The sequence below is a fragment of the Triticum aestivum genome, chromosome 2D (assembly GCF_018294505.1).
Source record: "Triticum aestivum cultivar Chinese Spring chromosome 2D, IWGSC CS RefSeq v2.1, whole genome shotgun sequence".
Classification (NCBI taxonomy): Eukaryota; Viridiplantae; Streptophyta; class Magnoliopsida; order Poales; family Poaceae; genus Triticum; species Triticum aestivum.
Window position 1 is genome coordinate 641,331,219 of NC_057799.1, and position 26,421 is coordinate 641,357,639.

Genomic DNA, 26,421 nt, shown 5'->3' on the forward strand with positions numbered 1-26,421 from the left:
CTGGCAGGAGCCTTATGGTTGTCGCTTTATTGTATGAAATGCAATCGCCATGTAATTGCCTTACTTTATCACGAAGCGTTAGCGTTAGTCGCGAAAGCAATAGATGGCGAGATGACAACGATGCTACGATGAAGATCAAGGTGTCAAGCCGGTGACGATGGAGATCATGATGGTGCTTTGGAGATGGAGATCAAAGGCACAAGATAATGATGGCCATATCATGTCACATATTTTGATTGCATGTGATGTTTATCTTTTATGCATCTTATTTTGCTTAGTACGGCGGTAGCATTATAAGATGATCTCTCAATAAATTTCAAGGTATAACTGTTCTCCCTGAGTATGCACTGTTTCTACAGTTCGTCGTGCCGAGACACCACATGACGATCGGGTGTGATAAGCTCTACGTTCACATACAACGGGTGCAAGCCAGTTTTGCACATGCAGAATACTCGGGTTAAACTTGACGAGCCTAGCATATGCAGATATGGCTTTGGAACACTGAGATCGAAAGATTGAACGTGAATCATATAGTATATATGATCAACATAGAGATGTTCACCAATGAAAACTACTCCATCTCACGTGATGATCGGACATGGTTTAGTTAATTTGGATCACGTGATCATTTAGATGACTGAAGGGATGTCTATCTAAGTGGGAGTTCTTTAGTAATATGATTAATTGAACTTTAATTTATCATGAACTTAGTACCAGATAGTTTTTGCATATCTATGTTTTGGTAGATCAATGGCCCGTGCTACCGTTCCCTTGAATTTTAATGCGTTCCTAGAGAAAACTCAGTTGAAAGATGATGGTAGCAACTACACGGACTTGGTCCGTAACTTGAGGATTATCCTCATTGCTGCACAGAAGAATTACGTCCTGGAAGCACCGCTAGGTGCAAGACCCGCTGCAGGAGCAACTCTGGACGTTATGAATGTCTGGCAGAGCAAAGCTGATGACTACTCGATAGTTCAGTGTGCCATGCTTTACGGCTTAGAATCAGGACTTCAAAGACGTTTTGAACGTCATGGAGCATATGAGATGTTCCAAGAGTTGAAGTTAATATTTCAAGCAAATGCCCGAATTGAGAGATATGAAGTCTCCAATAAGTTCTATAGCTGCAAGATGGAGGAGAATAGTTCTATCAGTGAACATATACTCAGAATGTCTGGGTACCACAACTACGCGACTCAACTGGGGGTTACTCTTCCTGATGATAGTGTCATTGATAGAGTTCTTCAATCACTACCACCAAGCTATAAAAGCTTCATGATGAACTATAATATGCAAGGGATGGATAAGACAATTCCTGAGCTCTTCGCGATGCTAAAGGCTGCGGAGGTAGAAATCAAGAAGGACCACCAAGTGTTGATGGTTAACAAGACCACTAGTTTCAAGAAAAGGGGCAAAGCGAAGAAGGGGAACTTCAAGAAGAACAACAAGCAAGTTGCTGCTCAAGTGAAGAAGCCCAAGTCTGGACCTAAACCTGAAACTGAGTTCTTCTACTGCAAAGGGACTGGCCACTAGAAGCGGAACTGCCCCAAGTATTTGGTGGATAAGAAAGATGGAAAAGTGAAAGGTATATATGATATACATGTTATTGATGTGTGCCTTACTAATACTCGTAGTAGCACCTGGGTATTTGATACTGGTTCTGTTGCTCATATTTGCAACTCGAAACAGGGGCTACGGATTAAACAAAGATTGGCTAAGGACGAGGTGACAATGCGCGTGGGAAATGGTTCCAAAGTCAATGTGATCGCCATCGGCACGCTACCTCTACATCTACCTTCGGGATTAGTTTTAGACCTGAATAATTGTTATTTGGTGCCAGCGTTGAGCATGAACATTATAACTGGATCTTGTTTGATGCGAGACGGTTATTCATTTAAATCAGAGAATAATAGTTGTTCTATTTATATGAGTAATATCTTTTATGGTCATGCACCCTTGATGAGTGGTCTATATTTGTTGAATCTTGATTGTAGTGATACACATATTCATAATATTGAAGCCAAAAGATGCAAAGTTAATAATGATAGTGCAACTTATTTGTGGCACTGCCGTTTAGGTCATATTGGTGTAAAGCGCATGAAGAAACTCCATGCTGATGGGATTTTGGAATCACTTGATTATGAATCACTTGATACTTGCGAACCATGCCTTATGGGCAAGATGACTAAAACTACGTTCTCCGGAACAATGGAGCGAGCAACTGACTTATTGGAAATAATACATACTGATGTATGTGGTCCGATGAGTGTTGAGGCTCGTGGTGGGTATCTTTATTTTTTGACCTTCACAGATGATTTGAGCAGATATGGGTATATCTACTTAATGAAACATAAGTCTGAAACATTTGAAAAGTTCAAAGAATTTCAGAGTGAAGTGGAAAATCATCGTAACAACAAAATAAAGTTTCTACGATCTGATCGAGGAGGCGAATATTTGAGTTACGAGTTTGGTCTTCATTTGAAACAATGTGGAATAGTTTCGCAACTCACGCCACCTGGAACACCACAGCATAATGGTGTGTCCGAACGTCGTAACCGTACTTTATTAGATATGGTGCGATCTATGATGTCTCTTACTGATTTACCGCTATCGTTTTCGGGTTATGCCTTAGAGACGGCTGCATTCACGTTAAATAGGGCACCATCTAAATCCGTTGAGACGACACCATATGAACTGTGGTTTGGCAAGAAACCTAAGCTGTCGTTTCTTAATGTTTGGGGCTGCGATGCTTATGTGAAAAAGCTTCAACCTGATAAGCTCGAACCCAAATCGTAGAAATGTGTCTTCATAGGATACCCAAAAGAGGCTGTTGGGTACACCTTCTATCACAGATCCGAAGGCAAGATATTCGTTGCTAAAAATGGATCCTTTCTAGAGGAGTTTCTCTTGAAAGAAGTGAGTGGGAGGAAAGTAGAACTTGATGAGGTAATTGTACCTTCTCCTGAACTGGAAAGTAGTTCATCACAGAAATCAGTTCCAGCGATTCCTACACTAATCAGTGAGGAAGCTAATGATGATGATCATGAAACTTCAAATCAAGTTACTACCGAACCTCGTAGGTCAACCAGAGTACGATCCGCAACAGAGTGGTACGGTAATCCTGTTCTGGAGGTCATGTTACTTGACCATGACGAACCTACGAACTATGAGGAAGCGATGATGAGCCCAGATTCCGCGAAACGGCTTGAGGCCATGAAATCTGAGATGGGATCCATGTATGAGAACATAGTGTGGACTTTGGTTGACTTGCCCGATGATCGGCAAGCAATACAGAATAAGTGAATCTTCAAGAAGAAGACTGACGCTGATGGTAATGTTATTGTCTACAAAGCTCGACTTGTTGCAAAAGGTTTTTGACAAGTTCAAGTAATTGACTACGATGAGACCTTCTTACCCGTAGCGATGCTTAAGTCTGTCCGAATCATGTTAGCAATTGCCGCATTTTATGATTATGAAATTTGGCAAATGGATGTCAAAACTGCATTCCTTAATGGATATCTTAAAGAAGAGTTGTATATGATGCAACCAGAAAGTTTTGTCGATCCTAAAGGTTCTAACAAAGTGTGCAAGCTCCAGCGATCCATTTATGGACTGGTGCAAGCCTCTCAGAATTGGAATATACGCTTTGATAGTGTGATCAAAGCATATGGTTTTATACAGACTTTTGGAGAAGCCTGTATTTACAAGAAAGTGAGCGGGAGCTCTGTAGCGTTTCTAATATTATATGTGGATGACATATTGTTGATTGGAAATAATACAGAATTTCTGGATAGCATAAAAGGATACTTGAATAAGAGTTTTTCAATGAAAGACCTCGGTGAAGCTGCTTATATATTGGGCATCAAGATCTATAGAGATAGATCAGGACGCTTAATTGGACTTCCACAAAGCACATACCTTGATAAAGTTTTGAAGAAGTTCAAAATGGATCAGTCAAAGAAAGGGTTCTTGCTTGTGTTACAAGGTGTGAAGTTGAGTCAGACTCAATGCCTGACCACTGCAGAAGATAGAGAGAAAATGAAAGTCATTCCCTATGCCTCAGCCATAGGTTCTATCATGTATGCAATGCTGTGTACCAGACTTGATGTGTGACTTGCTATAAGTATAGCAGGGAGGTACCAAAGTAACCCATGAGTGGGTCACTGGACAGCGGTCAAGAACATCCTGAAATACCAAAAAAGGACTAAGGATATGTTTCTCGTTTATGGAGGTGACAAAGAGCTCATCATAAATGGTTACGTCGATGCAAGCTTTGACACTGATCCGGATGACTCTAAGTCACAAATCGGTTACGTATTTATATTGAATGGTGGAGCTGTAAGTTGGTGCAGTTCGAAGCAGAGCGTCGTGGCGGGATCTACGTGTGAAGCGGAGTACATAGCTGCTTCGGAAGCAGCAAATGAAGGAGTCTGGATGAAGGAGTTCATATCCGATCTAGGTGTAATACCTAGTGCATCAGGTCCAATGAAATTCTTTTGTGACAACACTGGAGCAATTTCCTTGGCGAAGGAATCTAGATTTCACAAGAGAACCAAACACATCAAGAGACGCTTCAATTCCATCCGCGATCTAGTCAAGGAAGGAGACATAGAGATTTGCAAAATACATACGGATCTGAATGTTGCAGACCCATTGACTAAGCCTCTTCCACGAGCAAAACATGATCAACACCAAGACTCCATGGGTGTTAGAATCATTACTGTGTAATCTAGATTACTGACTCTAGTGCAAGTGGGAGACTGAAGGAAATATGCCCTAGAGGCAATAATAAAGTTGTTATTTATATTTCCTTATATCATGATAAATGTTTATTATTCATGCTAGAATTGTATTAACCGGAAACTTGGTACATGTGTGAATACATAGACAAACAGAGTGTCCCTAGTATGCCTCTACTTGACTAGCTCGTTAATCAAAGATGGTTAAGTTTCCTGACCATAGACATGTGTTGTCATTTGATGAACGGGATCACATCATTAAAGAATGATGTGATGGACAAGACCCATCTGTTAGCTTAGCATAATGATCGTTAAGTTTTAATGCTATTGCTTTCTTCATGACTTATACATATTCCTCTGACTATGAGATTATGCAACTCCAAATACCGGAGGAACACTTCGTGTGCTATCAAACGTCACAACGTAGCTGGGTGATTATAAAGATGCTCTACAGGTGTCTCCGAAGGTGTTTGTTGGGTTGGGATAGATCGAGATTAGGATTTGTCACTCCGAGTATCGGAGAGGTATCTCTGGGCCCTCTCGGTAATGCACATCACTATAAGCCTTGCAAGCAATGTGAGTAATGAGTTATTTGCAGGATGATGCATTGCGGAACGAGTAAAGAGACTTTCCGGTAACGAGATTGAACTAGGTATGAGGATACCGACGATCGAATCTCGGGCAAGTAACATACCGATGACAAAGGGAATAACGTATGTTGTTATGTGGTTTGACCGATAAAGATCTTCGTAGAATATGTAGGAGCCAATATGAGCATCCAGGTTCCGCTATTGGTTATTGACCGGAGATGTGTCTCGGTCATGTCTACATATTTCTCGAACCCATGGGGTCCGCACGCTTAACGTTTGATGGCAATTTGTATTAAAGAGTTATGCGTTTTGATGACCGAAGTTTGTTCGGAGTCTCGGATGAGATCACGGACATGACGAGGAGTCTCGAAATGGTCGACAGGTAAAGATTCATATATTGGAAGGCTATATTCGGACAACGGAATCGTTCCGAGTGATTCTGGTATTTTTCGGAGTACCGGGGAGTTACGGGAATTCACCGGGGGAAGTTAATGGGCCTTATTGGGCTTTAGTGGAGAGAGGGAAGAAGGGCTACGAGGTGGCGTGCGCCTCCCCCTGCCCAAACCGAATTGGACAAGGGGTGGGGGCGCGACCCCCCCCTTTCCATTTCCCTATCCCTCCTTTCCTTCTTTCCTACTCTGAAAAGGAAAGGGAATACTACTAGGAGTTGGGAGTCCTAGTAGGACTCCCTACACTTGGCGCGCCCCTAGGCCGGCCGCCTCCTCCCCCCTCCTATATATACGGGGGAGGGGGGCACATCAAAGATACAACAGACAATCTCTTAGCCGTGGGCGGTACCCCCTCCACAGTTTACCACCTCGGTCATATCGTCGTAGTGCTTAGGTGAAGCCCTGCGCCGGTAACTTCATCATCACCATCGCCGCGCCATCGTGCTGACGGAACTCTCCCTCATCCTGTACTGGATCAAGAGCTCGAGGGACGTCATCGAGCTGAACGTGTGCTGAATACGGAGGTGCCGTACGTTCGGTACTTGGATCGGTTGGATTGTGAAGACGTTAGACTACATCAACCGCGTTACTAAACGCTTCCTCTTTCGGTCTATGAGGGTACGTGGACACTCTCTCCCGTCTCGTTGCTATGCATCTCGTAGATAGATCTTGCGTGATCGCAGGAATTTTTTTGAATTACTATGTTCCCCAACAGATGGAACCGGCCGGGCACAAATAGAGAGCGGTCTTATTCGCAAAGTGGTGATGTCTCTGTTTTCAACCATGGTGTGAACTTTCTTGGAGACTAACAATACTTGGAGGCTTGTGGTGAGTATGACAAGATGGTTTGGTATGTGCTCAGCAATTGCGCCGAGGTTCTACCATATATCAAGTACGTTATATCTTGTGCACTCATTATATATATTTTTGCTTGGGTTGGCACCAGCCTAATGTTTTAATTTACATGTTTTTTTGGCATTGCAGGAAATGCAAGGAAGAGTTAAATCAGGAAGAAAGCCAGATCCATGTTGATAAAAGGGTTGCCAAGGGATTTGCTAAATGGTTTAAGAATCATGTGAGATCTTTAGCCACATGTTTTATCTTTTCTGTGTTATTCACCAACTATTAAATACCATTGTTGCTAAATGGTGTATTTGTGCATATTGGAAAGTTGCATGAGGTGAAGAAGGTCAGTGATGATCTATTTGCTTTGGCATGCTTAGGATACGCGAGTGAGAGTGTATTCAGCATGCATTGCTGATGGTGTCCGGTACAACATCGTTGACCGCGAGGAAAAAAAAGGAAGCCACAGAATAGTGGAATTGTCACTGAGGGGTCACATGATCGTGAGAACATTGACTTCTATGGTCAGCTGAGAAGCATCGTAGAGTTGCAGTACAACTCTAGTGGAGGCATCCATCGCTTGGTTGTCTTATTTCGCTATGACTGGTTTGAGCTTGGTAGCAAGAAGAAGGGAGACTCTTTTGTCAAATATGATGGCCACTTCAAAAGCATCAACACTGCAAGGTGCTGGTATAAGAGTGATCCCTTTATTCTAACAACACAAGCAACAATGGTGTTTTATCTGCCAGACACTTTTGCACAGAAAATGGCGAGTTGTGCAAAACTTTGAGCATAGACACTTGTGGAGTGTGACTGAAACTGAAGTGGAAAAGGGCCCCGGTGGTAGTGGACTAACATACCAGGATGATGACTCTACGAAAGTTCCGTTGCGAGCTGATGATGACTCTATGGAAGTTCCGGTGCATAGCAGAGTGCGAAGGGACTGGGAACGTGTGCTCGTTGATGCTGCAACACTTGAAGGCATCAAGAAAAGAAGAAAGGTGGTAGAGGATGGACATGAGAGCGAGGATGAGGAAAACAGGACTGATCATACTATGCTACAATATTGTAGTGATGATGAGGAAAACATGAGTGGGCATAGAGTTCCTTGTTTTGGTATCGACGACGAGGAGTAGCGAAGGTAAATTTTGTCTCCTTGGTGAGCTAATGCTATTTTGCCTCTCCAGGTAGTTGTTGTTGATGTGATCCTGATGTAGTTTTTGTACTACAATTCTCTCCCAAAATGCATGAGACTGTGTAGTGATGGACAGGCAGATGATGGTTGAAGATACAATGCAAAATGATGTAGTTTTGGTGATCATGAAGTTTTGGTGATGGAGAGGCAAAATGCCCATCATGCTCTAGTAGTGGTGATGTAGTTTTGGTGAACTAAAGATGTTGTTTTCAGAGCTGTTTTTCTTAGTTTTGGTGATCATGTAGTTTTGGTTGTGATGTGATCCTGATTGAAAATGTTGTCTTGTAATGCAAAAGATTGCAAAATGATGTGATCCTTAAGTTTTTTTGAACTGAAGATGTTGTTTTCAGAGTTGTTTTAACTAAATTTTGTCAGAACTGAAGATGTTGCAAAATGTTCTCAGAACTGAAGATGTTGCTTCAACTGAATTTTGCACTACATGGGCGCGCTCCATCAGACAGCCCGTCTGATCCCACATGCGGCTCCATTTCACTGTGAGCACAAAAATATGCGCGAGCGGGGACTCGAACCCACGACCGTGCGCTCATTTCACGGTGTTTCTACCACTGGGCTAGGAAGAGGCTACTGGTCTTCTACTCTATGCCATCTCTTCTCAAATCATCAAACCAGTCAAGTATCAAAAACACACCTCGCTGACAAGTGGGCCACTCGACCCACTCGTTGACAAGTGGGCCATTTTGCTACTCTACCCACTCGACCCTTTTCCCCCCTGAGCTACCAAAAATTATTGGCGCGCAGCCAAAAAATATGCGTGAGCGGGGGCTCGAACCCACGGCCTGGCGCTTATTTCACTTGGTTTCAACCACTGGGCTAGGAAGAGGTTGTTGGCTGAGTACATGGACATTTTACTATATCAAATAGAACTGGCTAACAAGTGGGACCCACTCCCCCTCTCTATATCAAATAGAACTCGGCTGTCAATTGCTCGACACTTCTCCTCCCCTTTGAATCTGGCTACGGCAACCCCTACTCCTCCATCGACGGCGACGGCCTCCCCGACGAGTCAACTCTTCCTCCCTGCCACCGCCGCCGCCGTCTCGACCCACCGCCGTCGCTGACTCCTTCCTCTCCCGCAGAGGTATGAATCCGCCGCCGACTCCTTCCTCTCCATTTGGTTTTCTGCTGCTGTTTAGATTAGGGTTGGACTCCATTGAATTAGGGTTGAACTGATTAGATTAGGGTTTGAATAGGGTTGTTGGATTAGGTTTTGATTAGGGTTGGATTAGGGTTCTTGCCGCCGTTGTTGTTTTGTATTTGAGTGGATTAGGGTTGGATTAGGGTTCTTGCCACCGCTGTTGTTGTGTCTAAACTCTGCAGATCATCAAGAGTCTATTTCTTGTGCTAATACTAAGTATCTGCATCACCCTTTACTAACACTTGATTATATCATGGCTGTTGCATCCCCCTGTACTTATCTCTGAAGAAGGTGTTAGTGTTCAGACTTCAGAGTCGGTTCAGTTTAGGCTTTGCAGATCATTACAAATCTGTTTATTGTGCTAATGAATATCTGCATCACCATTTACTAACACTAGTAAGATAAGACTCATTTAACTTGTGCTTTCTTCACTTGAATCCATATATGTTATCTCTGCAATGGATTTTACAAGTTGGCATGTCTCGGCTGCTATTCTTCAGTTCTAAAATATGATATGGTTTTGCTTGATGTTGTCTGACTGACTGACTGACTGACGTAGCAAAATATGATATGGGCAGATATGTTCATTTATGATGTTCATGATGATGATGATGATGGGCCTTATTGGGCTTTAGTGGAGAGAGGGAAGAAGGGCTACAAGGTGGCGCGCGCCTCCCCCCTGCCCAAACCGAATTGGACAAGGGGTGGGGGCGCGACCCCCCTTTCCGTTTCCCTCTCCCTCCTTTCCCTCTTTCCTACTCTGAAAAGGAAAGGGAATCCTACTAGGACTTGGGAGTCATAGTAGGACTCCCTACACTTGGCGCGCCCCTAGGCCGGCCGCCTCCTCCCCCCTCCTTTATATACGGGGGAGGGGGGCAACCCAAATATACAACAGACAATCTCTTAGCCGTGTGCGGTACCCCCTCCACAGTTTACCACCTCGGTCATATCGTCGTAGTGCTTAGGTGAAGCCCTGCGCCGGTAACTTCATCATCACCATCGCCACGCCATCGTGCAGACGGAACTCTCCCTCGAACTCTAGTGGATCAAGAGCTCGAGGGACGTCATCGAGCTGAACGTGTGCTGAATACGGAGGTGTCGTAGTTCGGTACTTGCATCGGTTGGATCATGAAGATGTTAGACTACATACACACATTACTAAACGCTTCCTCTTTCGGTCTACGAGGGTACGTGGACACACTCTCCCGTCTCGTTGCTATGCATCTCGTAGATAGATCTTGCGTGATCGTAGGAATTTTTTTGAACTACTATGTTCCCCAACAGATGGAACCGGCCGGGCACAAATAGAGAGCCGTCTTATTCACAAAGTGGTGATGTCTCTGTTTTCAACCATGGTGTGAACTTTCTTGGAGACTCACAATACTTGGAGGCTGGTGATGAGTATGAAAAAATGGTTTGGTATGTGCTCAGCAATTGCGCCGAGGTTCTACCATATATCGAGTACGTTATATCTTGTGCACTCATTATATATTTTTTTGCTTGGGTTGGCACCAGCCTAATGTTTTAATTCACATGTTTTGTTGGCATTGCAGGAAATGCAAGGAAGAGTTAAATCAGGAAGAAAGTCATATCCATGTTGATAAAAGGGTTGCCAAGGGATTTGCTAAATGGTTTAAGAATCATGTGAGATCTTTAGCCACATGTTTTATCTTTTCTGTGTTATTCACCAACTATTAAATACCATTGTTGCTAAATGGTGTATTTGTGCAGATTGGAAAGTTGCATGAGGAGAAGAAGGTCAGTGATGATCTATTTGCTTTGGCATGCTTACCGGATACGCGAGTGAGAGTGTATTCAGCATGCATTGCTGACGGTGTCCGGTACAACACCGTTGACCGCGAGGAAAAAAAGGAAGCCATAGAATAGTGGAATCGTCACTAAGGTGTCACATGATCGTGAGAACATTGACTTCTATGGTCAGCTGAGAAGCATCGTAGAGTTGCAGTACAACTCTAGTGGAGGCATCCATCGCTTGGTTGTCTTATTTCGCTATGACTGGTTTGAGCTTGGTAGCAAGAAGAAGGGAGACTCTTTTGTCAAATATGATGGCCACTTCAAAAGCATCAACACTGCAAGGTGCTGGTATAAGAGTGATCCCTTTATTCTAACAACACAAGCAACAATGGTGTTTTATCTGCCAGACACTCTTTTGCATAGAAAATGGCGAGTTGTAAAAAACTTTGAGCACAGACACTATGGAGTGTGACTGAAACTGAAGTGGAAAAGGGCCCCGGTGGTAGTGGACTAACATACTAGGATGATGACTCTACGGAAGTTCCGTTGCGAGCTGATGATGACTCTATGGAAGTTCCGGTGCATAGCAGAGTGCGAAGGGACCGGGAACGTGTGCTCGTTGATGCTGCAACACTTGAAGGCATCAAGAAAAGAAGAAAGGTGGTAGTGGATGGACATGAGAGCGAGGATGACGAAAACAGGACTGATCATACTATGCTACAATATTGTAGTGATGATGAGGAAAACAGGAGTGGGCATAGAGTTCCTTGTTTTGGTATCGACGACGAGGAGTAGCGAAGGTAAATTTTGTCTCCTTGGTGAGCTAATGCTATTTTGCCTCTCCAAGTAGTTGTTGTTGATGTGATCCTGATGTAGTTTTTGTACTACAATTCTCTCCAGGTACCAAAATGCATGAGACTATGTAGTGATGGACAGGCAGATGATGGTTGAAGATACAATGCAAAATGATGTAGTTTTGGTGATCATGAAGTTTTGGTGATGGAGAGGCAAAATGCTCATCATTCTCTAGTAGTGGTGATGTAGTTTTGGTGAACTAAAGATGTTGTTTTCAGAGCTGTTTTTCTTAGTTTTGGTGATCATGTAGTTTTGGTTGTGATGTGATCCTGATTGAAAATGTTGTCTTGTAATGCAAAAGATTGCAAAATGATGTGGTCCTTAAGTTTTTTTGAACTGAAGATGTTGTTTTCAGAGTTGTTTTAACTAAATTTTGTGAGAACTGAAGATGTTGCAAAATGTTGTCAGAACTGAAGATGTTGCTTCAACTGAATTTTGCACTACATGGGTGCGCTCCATGAGACAGCCCGTCTGATCCCACATTCGGCTCCATTTCACTGTGAGCAAAAAAATATGCTCGAGCGGGGACTCGAACCCATGACCGTGCGCTCATTTCACTGTGTTTCTACCACTGGGCTAGGAAGAGGCTACTGGTCTTCTACTCTATGCCATCTCTTTTCAAATCATCAAACCAGTCAAGTATCAAAAACACACCTCGCTGACAAGTGGGCCACTCGACCCACTCGTTGACAAGTGGGCCATTTTGCTACTCTACCCACTCGACCCTTTTCCCCCCTGAGCTACCAAAAATTATTGGCGCGCAGCCAAAAAATATGCGTGAGCGGGGGCTCGAACCCACGGCCTGGCGCTTATTTCACTTGGTTTCTACCACTGGGCTAGGAAGAGGTTGTTGGCTGAGTACAGGAACGTTTTACTATATCAAATAGAACTAGCTGACAAGTGGGACCCACTCCCCCTCTCTATGTCAAATAGAACTCGGCTGTCAATTGCCCGACACTTCTCCTCCCCTTTGAATCTGGCGACGACATCCCCTACTCCTCCATCGACGGCGACGGCCTCCCCGACGAGTCCACTCTTCCTCCCCGCCACCGCCGCCGCCATCTCGACCCACCGCCATCGCTGGCTCCTTCCTCTCCCGCAGAGGTATGAATCCGCCGCCGACTCCTTCCTCTCCATTTGGTTTTCTGCCGCTGTTTAGATTAGGGTTGGACTCCATTGAATTAGGGTTGAACTGATTGGATTAGGGTTTGATTAGGGTTGTTGGATTAGGTTTTGATTAGGGTTGGATTAGGGTTCTTGCCGCCGCTGTTGTTTTGTATTTGATTGGATTAGGGTTCTTGCCGCCGCTGCTGTTGTGTCTAAACTCTGCAGATCATCCAGAGTCTATTTCTTGTGCTAATACTAAGTATCTGCATCACCCTTTACTAACACTGGATTATATCATGGCTATTGCATCCCCCTGTACTTATCTCTGAAGAAGGTGTTAGTGCTCAGACTTCAGAGTCGGTTCAGTTCAGGCTTTGCAGATCATTACGAATTTGTTTATTGTGCTAATGAATATCTGCATCACCATTTACTAACACTAGTAAGATAAGACTCATTTAACTTGTGCTTTCTTCACTTGAATCCATATATGTTATCTCTGCAATGGATTTTACAAGTCGGCATGTCTCGGCTGCTATTCTTTAGTTCTAAAATATGATATGGTTCTGCTTGATGTTGTCTGACTGACTGACTGACTTAGCAAAATATGATATGGGCAGATATGTTCATTTATAGGTATCGATTAGAGCCAAGTTCTGTAGATATGGTCCATTTATCAAATATGGTTCTAGCTGTGTTTGCCTTTTATAGTAGACATGTGCAGATATGGTCCTTTTATAGTAGCAAATTGTTTTGCCATTTATAGTAGTATTCCAAATTGAGGCCCTGGCAAACACATGTAGTAAATATTCTACTGTTTTGAAGTGCTTGTTTCCTATGTTTATGGTAACTTGTTGTTTAATTACAATGCTGCTTTTCAGAGAGGAGGGAAGGCCGCCACCGCCGGCTGCGCTCTGCCACGCCAAGAAGTGAGATGGCTAGCTTGGAAGGTTTCGAGTTCTTCGAGATCGTTATTGAGAAATCCTGCAGTAGGCAGGTATATTCAAGACAAGATCTCCCCTTCACCCATCTCTTTATCATCACTCTGCTGTCTAGTGCTTGATTGGCACAATTAACCACTGCTTGACCCTCGCTGCAGAGGCTGCCTCACAAGTTTGCGAAGATGCTCGCTGGCCGTGAGCCCCATAAAGTGAAGCTGCGGGAGGCCGGCAGCGGGCATCGCAGGCTGTGGGACGTGTTGGTGCTGTTCGACGCCAAAGGCCACATGTACCTAGGGCCCGGCTGGGAGCATTTCGCCCGCGACCATGACCTGCAGCTCGGGCACTTCCTTGTCTTCCGCTACGATGGCGACGCCATGTTCACCGTGAAGATGTTTGACAACACCATGTGCCGCATGTACTACCAGCACGACGACGATGCCAGTAAGCTCTCTGCCTCTCTTCTTCCTGTCCTTTTGGCTTCGTCTCACACAGATTGCTAAAAAAACTTTGTTGCATTTGGCCAGGCAATGGGAGCAGCAGCGTGGATGACGAGGAGCAGAGTGGGGAAGAAGAGGAGCAGAGTGGGGATGACGAGGAGCAAAGCTGGGAAGAAGAGGAGCAGAGCGGGGAGGTGCAGCCTATTCTGGGTGACGACGACCTTGCTATGGTGGCTGATGACGACCTCGCGATTGTGGTGCCTGACGATGACCTCGCGATGGTCGTGCCTGATGAAGACCTCGCGATGGTGGTGGCGCCGGCGATCCCACAGCTGGGCGACAGGACGATGCCAATTGTGGTAGAGGAGTACATCCGCGTCGGCATTCGCCACTCCGAGCGCATCAAGATGATGAAGTAGAAGAAGGAGAAGGACGAGTGAAGATGTTAAGAAATCAAGTGGCAATGTTAAGCATGTTAATCTTAACATGACAATGTTAAGTATGTCAGGTTTAATCTTGTTGGTGTAAACCTCTTAAGTATGACAGTGTCAGCCAAGCTTAGTTTGAAATTGATGAGAATTGAAATTTTGTGCATGCTCATGGATGCTGAAGTATAACAGTGTCATCTAAACATGTCAGTTTGGTAATTGATGGGAATTGAAATTTTGTGCATGCTCATGGAGGAAAGATAAAATTATGGGTTTTTGTGCATGCTCATGTATGAAACAATATAAGTTTCATTTTGTGATTGTTAAAAACATAGTTTTTCGTTAAGATTGTTAAAAACATGTGTTTTTCGTGAAGCGGCTAAAAGGAGGGTCATCCCAAATGGCGCCATTCCATGTCTACCTCAAAGCAGACCCTATTTTACGGACGATCGCCAAAAAAATGGTTTTTCCGACCCTCGTAGCTACTCCCGGCCATTCAGACAACCTTCGGCCGATTCAGCTGGAACCGGCTGGAATTTGAACTGCGGGTCCTCCATAGCTAGCCCGTTATTTTTGCTAAAAATCATTTTCAGCTTCATAGGTAGGCATTTCATCAAAGAATCAACAACAAATTTGCATGATTCAAACCCTACTCACGGACGGTCACCGCGACGAAATCGGCCGGCTTTTGAAAACACCGTAAAAAAATTAAAAAAATCAAAAAAATGGGAGACCTTCGCGTCACATCATCAAATGTGGCCTACCAACTAGCAAAAATACTAAACTTGGAACACCGATGTTTTCTTGAAAAGGTGTTCTCAAAAACGACCTACCATGAACGAAGATTCATGGCTTTCAAGCCAAACAAGCAATGATATGGCCGCATTCGTTGAATAGTTTGTGATAATATGCCCAAATTTGGCGCGTGCCTCCGTCTTTTGATGGCAAACAATGTTGCCAAAGTGAGGTTCCAACTTGTTTCACAAAAAAACCGTTTTTCATTTTTTGAATGCTAAAAACATGTGCTTTTCATGAAGCGGCTACAAGGAGGGTCATCCCAAATGGCGCCATTCCATGTCTACCTCAAAGCAGACCCTATTTTACGGACGTTCGCAAAAATCATGCATTTCCGACCCTCGTAGCTACTCCCGGCCATTCGGACAACCTTCGGCCGATTCAGCTGGAACCGGCTGGAATTTGAACTGCCGGTTCTCCATAGCTTGCCCGTTATTTTTGCTAAAAATTATGTTTAGCTTCACAGGTAGTCATTTCATCCAAGAATCAACAACAGATGTGCATGATTCAAACCATAGCCACGAACGACCACTGCGACGAAATCTGTCGGTTTTTTAAAACACCATAAAAAATTCAAAAAATCAAAAAAAATGGGAGACCTCTGCGTCACATCATCAAATGTGGCCTACCAACTAGCAAAAATACTAAACTTGGAGTACCGATGTTTTCTTGAAAATGTGTTCTCAAAAAGGACCTACCATGAACGAAGATTCATGGCTTTCAAGCCAAACGAGCAATGATATGGCCGCATTCGTTGAATAGTTTGTGATAATATGCCCAAATTTGGCGCATGCCTCCGTCTTGTGATGGAAAACAATGTTGCCAAAGCGAGGTTCCAACTTGTTTCACCAAAAAAACTTTTTTCATTTTTTAAATGCTAAAAACATATACTTTTCGTGAAGCGGCTACAAGGAGGGTCATCCCAAACGGCGCCACTCCATATCTACCTCAAAGCAGACCCTATTTTACGGAGAGTCGCCAAAAATCATGCAGTTCCGACCTTAGACAACCTTCGGCCGATTCAGCTAGAACCGGCTGGAATTTGAACTGCGGGTCCTCCATAGCTTGCCCGTTATTTTTCCTAAAAATCATTTTTAGCTTCACAGGTAGGCATTTCATCAGAGAATCAACAACAGATTTGCATGATTCAAACCCTAGCCACGGACGGCCGCCGCGATGAAATCGGCCGGTTTTTGAAAACATTGTAAAAAATTCAAAAAAAACAAAAAAATGGGAGACCTCCGTGTCACATCATAAAATGTGGCCTATCAACTAGCAAAAATACTAAACTTGGAATATCGATGTTTTCTTGAGCAATTCGGTATGATTTTAACCATTATTTCTACAAAATTTACAAAAAAACACTAAATTTTTCTGCCTCCAAACCCAAAAGAATTTCCCTCCCACACCAAAATTTTCCCTCCACCAAAATTTCCCTCCACTCCCTCTCCCACTAACATCCGGGATGCCCTCCCCCCTCCCCAAAATTTCCCCATGCCATTCCCCTCCCTTCCCGACGAACCCTAGCTTCTTCCCACTCCCTCCACACCGTGTCGCCACGCCGCCCCACTCCCTCCCCTGGTCCGTGCCGCCCCACTCCCTTCCCTGCTCCGCGCCGCCCCGCCGCGCAGCCGGCCTAGGGACGAATCCCCTCGACGACATCGACTACATCGCCCGCCCTGTAACCCGCATCGACTACATCGATGACGACGGCGGCTACATCGACTACATTGACGACGACGACGGCTACATCGACTACATCGACAACGGCAGCGGCTACATTAACGACGACAGCGCGATCGACGACGATCATCGCTGCATCATCAACATCATCCGCCCCTAGGTACTTCTCCCCTCGGTCCATCTCCCCTCCTCTAGTGGATCCATCTCCCCTCTGGTGGTTTGGTGGATCCTTGTTCTTGGGGTTAGTATCTTCTAGGGTTAGGATCTCCTGGTGGTTTGTTAGGTCCTTGTTCTTGGGGTTACGGTTAGGGTTCATGTTTATTGTTGCGTGAGGATGATCTCCCTCTGGTTCATCGGGGTAGGGTTAGGGTGAGGTTCATGGGGTTCATGGGGATGATCTCCCTCTGGTTCAAGGCTAGAACAGGGTTAGGGGTTCATGGGGTTTGCATGGTGATTGATAATATACTGCTATACCAGCAGCCCATCCTGATTGTTCAAGCAGAAGACTTCTTTTATCATGTGCCCATGGGGTTTGTAGCAGTGTTCTTCTTTTATGATATGCGCATGAAGCTTGTGTTCTTCTTTCAAGTGAACAAGAGAATGCTTAGTACTTATTGTGGTATTGGTTCTAGATAATTTTGGGTGCTGTAATATACAAGGTTGATTCTAATTGTCGAAATGTCTTCGCTTGTGTGTCTTCTAGTCTGTAGCCATTTTTGGTGTGTAGAGGTGGCATAATCAATAGCTGAGTATAGTTTTTTCATCTGCTTTTGTACTTCTGCAAGTATAGTTGTTTCATGCTTTACTAGTGGCAACATCTAGTTGTTTTGAAGGTCCTCATGATATACTCGTCTAGCTTGCTGTCAGACTGTCTAAGCATGTGTACATGACACTAATTCACTAGTTCATGTTGCTTGCTTTCTAGCATACATGTTGCTTGCTACCATACATGCTTAATCAGGGTTTCCATCAGCAGTACTTACTTGTATCAGTAGCACTTGGAGAAGAAGCTACTTGCTTGCTTATTAATTAGGGTTTGTATCAATAGTATTTGCTTGCTTCTCTTCAATTTCCTTCATTGCTTGCTTGTTTCTATCAGTAGCACTTTGCTTGCTTGCTTGTTTAGTGTACATATCTTTCCAGTGTACATGCATGCTTGTTTAGTGCACTTACATGTTTGCTTAATTAATAACACTACATCACTGTATGTGCATGATGGTTCAAATGCTTTCCTTTATTGATACAAGTGCATAATTTTAGTTTATCCCTGTTGTATCTGATTGTTGTTTATTCTATTTTGCAAGCACCACCTCAAGATCATCCATGGCAAGGAGGACAGGGTCAAACATGAGGCCAACCGTTGGTATGCAACTTGCTCCTTGTGGTTATACTGTTAGTTTTATAAAATCTGTGTCTTAATATGCTAAGTGACATGTATTGCTGCAACCTGAATAAGCTGGCTTAATTGTGCCTATGTGTTGTTAGTCTTCCTTACCCGAATAACTAGGATTAAATGATAATAAAATCTCATAAGATATGTTTGGCTGTCTGTCCATGCATTCCAAACATTCACCTAATAGTTACGTTTCCTTTATCATGCAAAGAAGAGCCTCTCATCGAGTACGAGAAGGTTAGGGCTAGAAATATGATGAGGAACAATCGGATGTTCCAGTCCCTTGGCATCGGTGCAATAGCGTCAATGATTAGGAAAACGAATGATGTACAAGAAGGTAGAAGTGATGAGGTTCAAGAAGGTAGTGGAGTTATCAATGATGACCCTGAGTACAATCCTAAGGAGGACGAAGTTATTGATGGAGAGGAAGTGGATGATGTAGTAGTGCAGAAGACTGTTAAGGTGCAAACTATGTCTTGCTTGGAGGGTTGGTGTTCTTGTATGCTATGTGTTTCCTTGTGCTCACATATTTCTCTTGTGATCTAATGCTTTTTCTGTGCTGTTCATACGAGGCACTGAAGGAATCTAGGATGAAGAGGCCTGGTGTTAAGAAGACAGTCAACAAGAAGACAGTCAGCAAGAAGAAGAAGAGCTCAGAAACATCTGCTGCAATGCCTCCAGGAAGGTTGATGGCCCCACCTCTAGGACAAACAAAGAGGATCCTGGAACCTGATGAACATGCCCTTGATAGAGTCACAAGGCAGAAAGCAAAGATGGCGACTGCGACGGACCATTAGGAAAGTCTGCTGCGCATGGACTCTGAGACCTCGGTGCAAATGGGTGTTGAGTTGGCGCCCATGGATGAAGGAACCACTCTCCGCATGGATGAAAGTGGCACTGTCTTCCTAGATGAAGGAGGAACTATCTGCATAGATGAAGCAGGCACTGTCCACACAGACCTTAGCCCTGTTGCACCTTCTATTGACAGGAATGTTGTCATCAGTGAAGAAGAACAGCAGCTTGTGCTTCAATCAGGCAAGTTGACCTTTGCAATGCTCTCTTTTACTAGTTCATTTTCCAAATGGAATGATCATGTATGCTTACCTGTTTAGCAGAACCATTCCTGCATTTGTCGATTTCTCTTCTATTTATGAGTTCAATTTCATTTTCAGATGCAATGACTACCAAGACTAGACTTAGAAAGGGCAAAGGGCTAGAGATAATCACCAAGTCGCTTGGTAGCAAGGTGCCTATCCAAATTGCCGAAGGGATGAAGCCTCCAGAGAAGCCTCTACAGGCGGCAAAGCTTGCTTCTGAGTGTGGACTCGTTACAAGAAGCCATCTGCTGGTTCTTCCTCACTTCAGGCAATACAAAAAATGCTAGTCTATTGGAGAACTACATTGGGAAAAATGTTGTAAGCTACTTGTTTTGTAGTTAATGTGCTATCTATTTCCTGTTACACCTATGCATGATCACTAATATTGTTCCTACCTTGTTTGCTGTCTTGGTAGGCAAACTTTGAGATGAACACGGACTCGGAGACCATCAAGACCGCATGCAAAGATATTCTGCAGAAAAATTCAAAGAACAGACGCCATCAGATCAAGAAGAAGTATTTTGATACCATAGCCGCAAACAAAGTCAGCATCAAGTCTCCGGTGCCAGATCTGGCGGACGGTGAATGGCAAGCTCTGGTGGAGATGTGGTCTACCCCAAGACACAAGGTTTGTCTCTGCTTTGTTTGCTGCTTTATGTTCTGCACATGATATGCTAGTGCTAGATCATGCTGACAGTATGCTTTTTGTAGGAAACCTGTGTGTCGAACCAAATGAATCGAAAAAAGTTGTGTGCCATCAGAAAACTGGTTCCAGACACTACAGAACACACATTTTTGCCACTATGAGAACTTTTCTCTAGAGACCTTACCGTTTGATCCTCGTTGAATAACATTTCTGATTCTTGCTGAATAACATTTTGATTTTTGTTGAAAAATATTTCAAAAAGAAGAGCGTAAGGGTGAGAAGCTGTCTGTGATTGACTTGTTCAAGGCCACCCACAACAGCAAGAAGCATGTGTTTTCGGAGCCAGTCAAGACTGCTATAGTAAGTCACTCCATGCTTTGTCCAGCCAGTTCAAACTTTTGTCTAGAAACCTCAGCCCTGTTTGATTCATAGCCAGCTTTGATGTTGTTCGATGCTTTGATGCTTTGATGTTGTTTGATTCGGAGCCAATCAAGAACACACACTATGTTTCATGCTTTGATGTTGTTTGCTAGAGCCTAAGATAGTTCAACAAAGATATCAGAACTTGCTGTAGCTATTTGTTGAATTTTTTATGATATGATGAAATTCGATCTGAATGTTTGTTTGATGATCGGCTCACTCGGGAAGCCATCTTATATAGAACCACCATTCTAGGCTTAATGAAGCGATCATATTGCATGTATCCAGATCACATAAGTGTGTACACTTGCTATAAGAATCTGTTATTGGTAATATCTACGTGCAGATTCAAACAATGTTGTCAAGTTACTAGTCATCATCTTCTTCTATTTGAGTTTGAGTAAAATATCTATGTATAAATTTTGTGTGCTTGGTTGAGTACTTCAAATAATCCATTTCGTGTGGTAGTTTGGTTTCTCTTCCACTAATGCCTATCATTTTCCACCATATGCTAGCTTGAGATGGAAAAAATGAAGGACGCGCCGGTAACAGAAGGTGAAGAGCCAAAGTCTGCTGCTGAAATTCTTGACGAAGTGCTCAACACCGAAGTCAATCAAAGCACATTCCTCAGGAATGTTGGGCTCCAGCCATCTAGGAAGAACCCCGACAAAGCAACTGCTGCTATGGCTGCTCATGTTCATGATCTTGAGCAGAAGCTGGAGAGGTCGGAGCTTCAAGCAGAAGTGATGCAAGAACAATTGGCGGCAATCAAGATGAAGGTGGAAGAAGCTGAAGCTGCACGCGACAAGGAACTTGAGCTGCTGCGCAAGAAGTCTCAAGAGCAGGATGAGAAGTTAGCCCACTTGATGGCTCTCTTTGGAGCTAAGGTAGTTTGATGGCTGTGCAGTTTGTCTTTGAACCTGTGAAGTTATGTCATAGTAGGTCGTGAAGTTATGAAGTTTGTTGCATTTTGCACTTGTGAACCTGGTAGTGTTTTGCACTTGTGAACTTGGGAGCACTTTTGAACCTGGGATCTTGCTGTTTGAACCTGGGAGCACTTGTGAACCTGGGAGCACTTTATTTTCTGTGAAGTTTGACGGTTGTTTGAACCTGGGCTTGTGTTTATAGTTATGTGGATCAGTTGTGAACCTGGGCCTGTGTTTATAGTTATGTGGATCTTGTTGTTTATAGTTATGCATTTCCTGAAGTTATGCAAAATATGAACCTGAGCTCTAAAAAGGCCGAGGCCCAAACAAGAATTAGACTAAAAAGGCTTGGGCCTAAAAAAGAGTTGACTGTAAAAAAAGTTTGTAAAAGGCTGCATCCTAGAAAATAAAAAGGCCAAGGCCCAAATTAGAACTAGACTAAAAAGTCTGTGGCCAAAAACAATAGTGGACTATAAAAAAATTGATCAGAAAAAGGCTCCATCCCAGAAAATAAAAGGCCAAATTATTGGGCCAGGCCCATGCAGATAAGCAAAATAAAGAGGAAAAAACATTAAATGTGCTGAATTATTGGTCTTGGCCCATATGGACGGCCGAAATGGACTGGGCTCATTCTATTTTACGACCTTTTCATTTGGTCATAATTCTGCCACGTCAGCTTGCCACGGTGGATCTGACATGGTGTGGGCGGATTGGTCATTGAATCTACGACCTTTTTGGGGTCATAAACCTTTACGACCATTCCAGAAGAAAGGTCGTTAATTTCATTTTACGACGGCTAGCTTTTGACCATCTGTTTTTGGTCACAAAAAGGTCACAAATGGAAAACAATGACCATTCAGTGACCAATAGTGATGGTCACAAGTTGACGTATTTCTTGTAGTGCCTCCCAGGGCGAGATCCGACGTCCCGGATCGCATCAAGCAAAATGATCCGATGGCCACTAGTCGCTAAACCCTGTGGGTGACCGGTACTCAACTAGATTCTTGTTTTAGGATTTTGATGTTTTCTCCATGTTCTTCTTCTTCTTCTTCTTCTATTATCTGTTTTTCCCTTTTAGCTATTTATTGTTTCCTTTTTCTTTTTTCCTCTTCCTTTTTTTATTCTTATTTTTGTTATAAATACATTGTTTTGGACCTACACGGAAAAGTTATAAGTTTACATGAATATTCCATTAAAATGTATGCACGGTTTTTAGAATTATGTGTATATCGTTTTAAAATACATAACCACTCTTTGTGTTTTCTCAGTTACATGAACCTTTAAAAAAATGTGTGAACATTGTTTGACACATATTATAGTATTTGAAACAATTATGAGCACTTTTAAAAATACGTCAACATTTTTTAAGTTATGAGAAGCATTTTTATTTACACAAACATTTTTTTGGAATAAACAATTAACTTTGTAAATGACAAGAACATTTCTTAAAACATTTAAACAATATTTTGAATTGCAAGATCATTTTCCCAAAAAAATTGAACCATTTTTCAATTGCATGAATATTCTGAAATAGTAATATGCGTGAATAATTTTATGTAAATAAGCATTACATTAATACAGTTTATTATCACAAAATTAAAAGTGTTAAATTAATACCATAAATATGTTTTTTGAGTTTTCAAAAAAATATACCTGCTTTTTTAATGTGGGAACGCATTGACTCGCGCAGATTAGCTGCCGCTATGGGCTCGCGATAAGTGGCACATAGTCCTGGCTCACCAAAAATTGCCAGCCCAACAAAACAAAAAAAATGTCTCGTGCTTAGCATTTTTTTCGGCCCATCTGGTGAAGCCTAGAGTAAAAGTCCTGCGAATACCTACCGAACAACCGCCGCTGCCTCGAACGTTGCGGTCGTCACCGTTCCAGCCGATCAAGGTGCTTTCCCCATCTCAATTTCCTTCCTTCCCCTATTGTGTGCACGGTGGCATCTCATCTCGATTTTTCTGATTCCTCCAGTATATATACACATTACTGGAATCAGAGAATTTGCCATCAGCCAGTTCTTTGCCGTCTGCCAGCTGACGGCAAAGAAGCTCTTTGCCGTCCGCTTACAGAAAATGGACGGCAAAGAACTGGCTGATGGCAAAGAAGGTCTTTGCCATCAGCCAATTCTTTGCCGTCCGCTAGCGGACGACAAAGAATCTTTGTCGTCAGTTGGCGGACGGCAAAGAGGGAGGTGGCCCCCACTAACGGGCTGATTAGGGAAAACCTAACGGCCCCCTCTTTGCCGTCTGCTAGCAAACGGCAAAGAGTAAAAAAAGCGGACGGCAAAGGCGGGGCGGACGGCAAAGATTTAGGCTACTAACGGCCGAGCCCCACCCCACCCATCTCTGTTTCTGTCCCCCTCCTCCCCGACGACCACCGCCACCGCCACCCGCCCCCGCCCCCTTGCCCCCACCTCCCCTCGCCCTGTTGCCCCGTTGCCCCACCGCTCCAACCACCCACCACCGCCCCTGCCACCCGCCATCGCCCCCTTGCCCCACCGCACCCCGCCACCCGCAGACCCACCGCCCCTTGCCCCTTGCCCCGTCGCCCCGCCGCCCCCACCACCCGCCACCGCCCCGGCGCCCCGCCGCCCCCACCACCTGCCCAGCGCCCCGGCACCACCGTCGCCCCCGGCGCCTCCGCCCCGGAGCCCTGCGGCCCCCGTCGCCACTGCCACTGCCGCACGACACCCCGACCCCGACACCCTGACACCCCACCCCGACCCCGACCCCGACACCCCGACACCCTGACACCCTGACACCACACCCCGACCCTGACCCTGACAGGGTCATATATTTGTGAATTATGAGTTAGGTCGTATATTTTTATTTTGTTATGCAGAACATCATATATATTTGTGTTGATCGGGTGGATTTAAATGTGCAGTTGTTTCGTCGCTGCGAGGGTGTGGTGTTTGACGACCTCCCCGTGCGTTCGACGAGCTCCGCCCCTGTGTTCGTTGGTGAGCACAAATGACATCTCCTCCCCCCCCTTTCATCTTCTCTGTTCCGGTCTTCGTGGCGATGAAACTTGCTAGCTATAGGTGTCAATCATCAGTATGCGTAACCACTATGCGTCTCTCGTTCGAGAGGGCTACATCTATAAATATGCATGAATTTGCATATTTATAATCATGATTCTTTCGAATTGTCCAACGTTATCCATGGACAGCCCGAGTATGTGTAGATTGGGTTCGTTTTCCATATGCTCTGCTCCGAATCCGATGCAGAATTTTGTCAGTGCCTCCCTATTATTCACCTAGTACACATCCTCTCTGCTTATTGCCGAGATGTGTACCAGGAGAACAGCGGGGAGGTGCTGCCGAAATTTTGCGTCGGATCTGGAGCAGAGCATGGGAAAACGAACCCAATCTACACATACTCGGGTGGGATTAGGACCTATCTTTACCTATTAGCGTGTAGGTTGCATGGACGTAATAAAACTGACAAACTCCATTAACTGATGGATATGGTTTGCTTAATTATGTATATATTTCTTGTGTGTCCAGTAGGAAGTCAACATGAGTGATCGTGCGTGGATGTACACCGGTTACACTAGTCAGAAAGTTTGTACCGAGGAATGGTTAACAAAAACCAAGGGGTTTGTTAGAGCCGCATTTGCAAATGGCCAGAAATTAAGCTGGTGCCCCTATGTCCGGTGCGACAACTATAATAAGAGGGACGAGCTTGAAATGAGTAAACACCTGCAGAAGTTTGGTTTTACGCCTTGTTACATGGTCTGGACATTTCATGGTGAGTCTGCCCAACGTGCCAGAACCGTGGTGGTTCGTCGTCGCACCGACGAGCATGGTACCAGGATGGAAGACATGGTGCAAGACTTTGACGATGCTCGGGACTCGGACGAGGAGATGGAGGAATCTGCAAAGGCCTTCACTGAAATGTTGGATTCCTCAAAACGTCCTCTCCACGATCACACTGAGCTTTGTCAGCTGGATGCCATCTCACAAATAATGGCTTTGAAGGCTCAATTCAACTTGGGCCAAGAATGCTACGACGTGATGATAACAGTATTCGGACAATTTCTACCCAAAGGCCATGTGCTACCTGCAAACCTGTACCAGTCAGACAAAATCCTCCGTGCGCTTAAGATGCCCTATGAGAAGATACATGCCTGTAAGAAAGGATGTGTCTTATTTATGCTTCAGTATGAGGACTTCAACTATTGTCCCATTTGCAAGTCTTCCAGGTATGTTGTGGGTATGGGTGAGAAGACACAGACCAAAATACCCGTTAATGTTCTTCGGTATATAACAATCGTACCAAGACTTCAACGTCTTTTCATGGTCAAAGAGACGGCCAAACAGATGCCATGGCACAAAACGGGCAAAAGAACCGAACTAGATGCAGATGGGAATGTGCTGATGGTGCACACATCGGATGGTGAAGCGTCGAAGCGCTTCGATGCATTACATAAGGAAAAAAGGCAGATCCAAGGCATCCTCGAGTCGCCGTCAGCACGGATGGGTTCAGTGTGTTTGGTCAGACAGCAACCCAATACAGTTGTTGGCCCGTGTTTGTCATTCCACTCAATCTCCCAGCCAGGCAGATTATGCAAAGAAAGAACATTTTCCTGACGTTGATAATTCCAGGGCCCAACTATCCGGGGAAGAATATGAATGTGTACATGCAGCCGCTTAAGGACGAATTGCAAGAAGCTTGGGATAATGGGTTCAAGACATACGACGCCTTTAGCAAACAGAACTTCATAATGCGTGCCTGGTACATCTACTCGACGCATGACTTGCCGGCGTATGCGCTATTCGTTGGCTGGTGTGTGCATGGAAGGTTCCCGTGCCCCACATGCAAGGGAGCTCTAGAGTTTCGTTGGCTGACGGCAGGGCACAAGTATACTTGCTTCGACTTGCATAGACCGTTTCTAGATCCTCGCCATAAGTTCAGGAAAGACAAGAAGAACTTCATCAAAGGTAGAGTTGTCAAACACT